The sequence below is a fragment of the Thalia democratica genome, chromosome 1, assembly GCF_965202585.1.
Source record: "Thalia democratica chromosome 1, ktThaDemo2.hap1.1, whole genome shotgun sequence".
NCBI lineage: Eukaryota > Metazoa > Chordata > Thaliacea > Salpida > Salpidae > Thalia > Thalia democratica.
Genome location: NC_139165.1, coordinates 33,166,978 through 33,171,406, shown reverse-complemented (window position 1 = coordinate 33,171,406; position 4,429 = coordinate 33,166,978).

The following is a 4,429-nucleotide window of genomic DNA, read 5'->3' as shown; positions in this document are numbered from 1 at the left end:
CAGTTAAGGTGAAAAACATTGGTGTTTTTAACTAATTATACTATAACTTTCAAATAACATTTGTTTAAAGTATTCTGTAAATAATGAAAACTATGTTTTAAATTGTTACACGTAAATTCATTTTTTATCTTAAATCTGAAAGGTCTTACTACTACGTCATTGTTAAATATTTGAAAACAATTTTTCATAGCAACTTAACGGCTAAAAAATTTCAACTATTCTATAATCTACATGAATTAACATTCAGATATTTAGTTTGTGTTTTATGAAAAAAATATATTAATGTTTGTCTAGTTTCACAGAAATACTAAATTTCCATATTTACAGACTCTTTGCAGGAGATACAAGTGGATACACAACACTGGAGCATCAATGAGGAGAACCAACAGCAAACGGGAATCCCCAGGTGTGGGAAAAATTCATGAAAACAAAGACCAAGGTAGTATAATGTTAATTGTTTTAGATTATTGTTAACAGAAAAATATGTTTTAAATTTCTTTCTGCAAGAAAATTTCTAACTTCTATTTAAAGTTATGCCTTTTTTAATGAAAATAATACTTGTTTATTAATGCACGAAATAAAAACTTTATAGCTATTCAAATCAGATCATGATGTTGTTCATTTATTGATTTTGTTTGTTATTATGAAGTTTAAAATGTAAAGCTGAAGATATTAAAAAGTCATTTAACAAAAAAAAATTAAAATCTTCATGAATTTTGGTATGATAGATCTACTGTACTGATACGTTATATGAAAGATGCACATGACTCAAGCATTATTTTAGTCGTTTTCTAGTAAACTTTTAAGTTATCTACATTTACTATACTAAATAAAAGACTAATTTATAGTTAAAACCAAATACAAATGCAAAAAAATTTCCTGGATTAATAGTACAGCATATTCAAAGCTAACAAGAAAACCACTGTTTTTGAATAAATTTATGGTGTTATTTTTTATGTTTTATATATACCATCAAATCCATGAACGAAGATAATTCTTTTTAAGACAAACAAAATATTTTAGAAATAATTTATTGTTTTAAATTTGTTGCTGTAAACCTTTGTAACAAATGCTAAATTTCTTGTTTTTTAAATGTTCAAAAAAAGGAATTTAATATATTTAATAAGCTTATGTGAATGATCTATTTTTCAGGTGCTTGAGTCTTATTTCTATGTGTTTATGTTTATTAAGCCATTTCATAGTGCTTAAAAATAAGTTTTGATATATCGTTATTACCTGATTAACAAACAGTTTAATAATTTCCCTATTTGCAGGCAAATATATATTTGTTACCGACTGGACAATGCCCAGTTTTAGTTTTCCTTTAATTTTGTAGTCAGTTTCTAAAGCATATTCGCTGTAAATAAGGCTTGTTTTAATTTATTGTTTGTAAAAATAAATTTTTAAACTTGCTTGGTAAAAACTACTCGCATGAGTTTTTTCATAAAACTTTTTTTTATGAAATTTCAATAAAATTAATATGAAAATATTTTTTATAAAAATATTTTATTTCAATACCATTCCTTTTTTATTGACAATTCCAATTAACAAGTTTTTTTTTGTTTTATGATTATTACCTACTCACTATTTGTATTTAATTAATTTATATTAGGTATCATAACTAAAATAAGGGTAGATGTCAAACTTGCACGAGGGAACAAAATTTCACGAAGACACTTTTGCACGACTAGACCATTTTGCATTGATACATTTTTTATCAAATTTAATTTTTTATCATTTTTTTACTATCAGTGTTACCTTACCCTCGGTCGGAAACTTTTTTTATTAGTTATTAATTGTTTTTTTTTGTATCACTTTTAACTTAACCATACCTTCGATCGGTAACTTTTTTTTTTCTTTTTTATTTGCTTATTTTGAATTATAATTTTTTCGTATAATAACTTTATTCTATTATTTTTTATTTTTTGTTTTTACGTTTTTACTGTTACTGTTACCCCTAACCCTTATTCTTAGTTATTGAATTAATTTTTTATCTATTGATTTATCTTTTAGATTTTTTATATATTTTTACTAATTTTTTTTACTCTCGTTCAAAAATGACCCCCCAAAAAAATTCTAGCTCGTGCTATTTTTTCCCCTTTTGCAAATTTGTCTTCATGCAAAAGTATCTTAGTGCAATTTTGTGCCATCGTCCAATTTTGTCTTCGTGCATTTTAGTCCCGTTCCCCTAAAATAAAGCTGCATGCTTTTGTTTTTAAAGATAACTTTTTAGTTTTTTGAATGTTCTTTAAAATTTCCTTTATAAATAACTCATATGTATGAACAAACATTACAAATTTTTTCGAAACTATACCTATCTCTTTAACATTTTAATAACATATATGTTTTTGAATTTTTAGTTTTAAAATACTATCAAAATTTCGTCTCTCTTATAAGAACTTTGTATTATTTTAAAGTTTAAAGATACTTTATGTTTTTAAATCAAATCGAAACTAAACTGTATATTTTGTACCAAACAACAAGTAGGTTATCAACTAAACAAGAAGTTTGTGAAGAATATCGGAACACCAAGGAGCAAGTCGTTTGAATTTACCTTACTGTAAGTTGAACCTTTATTTACTATTATTTGTTAAAAAATAAAATTGTCTAAACTTTTGTTTACAGGTTTGAATATTAATTTAAATTGGCATTAATTTATGGTTAGAATTTCTGCAATCAAAACTGCCAATAACTTTATGTGACGTCATTTAGGAGCTGCTGTAATTAAGTCGCTGTGGTTAAATGAAATTATTGTACTTTTAATATGTAATAAAAGACAAAAAGTGTCTAGGTCTCTAAAATGTTTAACTTAGGTTTATGCTTATGCAATGTAAACGATACTGGCTTAAAAAAAACATTAAAATATTACATTAGTTTATTTTAAGTGTTAAAAACTTGCTTATAGTTAAGTTTATAAATGCTTGTTTTATTACAATAGCCAAATCAATTGTAAATTTATTGTGTCAATTTTTTATAGATTTAATTTTGTCATAAAAATTAATGTATAGTTTTTTTTTTAATAATGCCAATTCTTATCTCTAAGTATTAAAATAAAAAATTGTGTTTTATTGAAGTATTTTTTTTACTAGAAAATATACTTTTCACCAACCTATATATTTTGTATTGTATGTAGTAGTTTGTAAAATTTTTTACAAGATAAAACTGTAAAAAGAAGTGAAACAGTTGTTAAGTTCGTCTCTTTAGTTTAAAATGTTTCTACAATGATCAATAAGTGATTTTTATAAAATTCTAATTTTATTTTGGTAACAATTATATACAGTTTGAATAATAGCAAAAGAAAAACAAATTTGAATAGGTACCTTATGCAATTACATACCTTACGTGGGTACATGCTTCTTATAGTGCGTACCTTATCAGTGTGCCTACTTTGCTAGAAAAAAGTTTAAAATTTAAGTTTAATTTAGACTAGACTACGGCCCGATAAATACTCAAGATTTTATTGTTCGGTATTTGTGCAACATCATCCTAGTTATATATCAAATATCTAGCTAAATTTATTTTTGTTTGTAATGAATATAAATTACATAAATGTACTTATATACCAAACAATTAGTTTATGCGTATTAAAGTTTTTATTTTATTTTAGTTTATAAAATTTAAGTACAAAAACTATACATGATATTTATAAAAGGCTTGGCGCACGTTTTATTTTTTATTTAATTGCAGCAAAATCTCAATACTACCCATAATTTTAATGACATCACATCAAATTATGTGCAGGCTTAGTAGCAGCAATTCTACTCATAAATTAGTACCCATAACAAATTCCTACCGTCAAGAACCAATTTGATTTGTGACGCCATAACTTTTTTAACTTGCTCAATAGTTGATTGTAATTATACCAAAGCATTCTTGAGTTCTAAGTGTTGTTAAAACCTCAACCCTTGTTTTTTATCACGTCATAATTCAGAAATTTTGTACCATTATCGATTACAATGTTACTTGTGTTTAAGTCTTACACTGTTTTCAGGTGAAAATACATTTGATGTTTTTCAGTTATATGTGTTTTATTCTTTGAAATTTAGTGATAATGCATATTTTTGTAGTCTCGTTTGACGTAATTGCTTAAAAAAAGTATTCATTTGTAATAGACTAAATTGTTGTCTGCTCTTTCTGTAGCTTTTCTATATCATTTATTTTTAGGAACAGTATTTTTATCTTTTGTTTCGATTTTTTTATTTTGGACAATGTCTTTACTAATTTTTAGCATTTTATTGTAAAAGTTTTACCAATTTATAGCAAGTTTTCAATTTTGGACCAGTATACTTACATGTAGTTTATATTTTTGATTCTGAAACCTGGTTTTCAGTTTTAGTAGAGTTTTTACGTTTTTTGGTACCTGGTCTAGTAAATTTATTAAATTTATAATCTCTTAAGTTATGATATTTTGTTTTTAAACTTTTTAGCA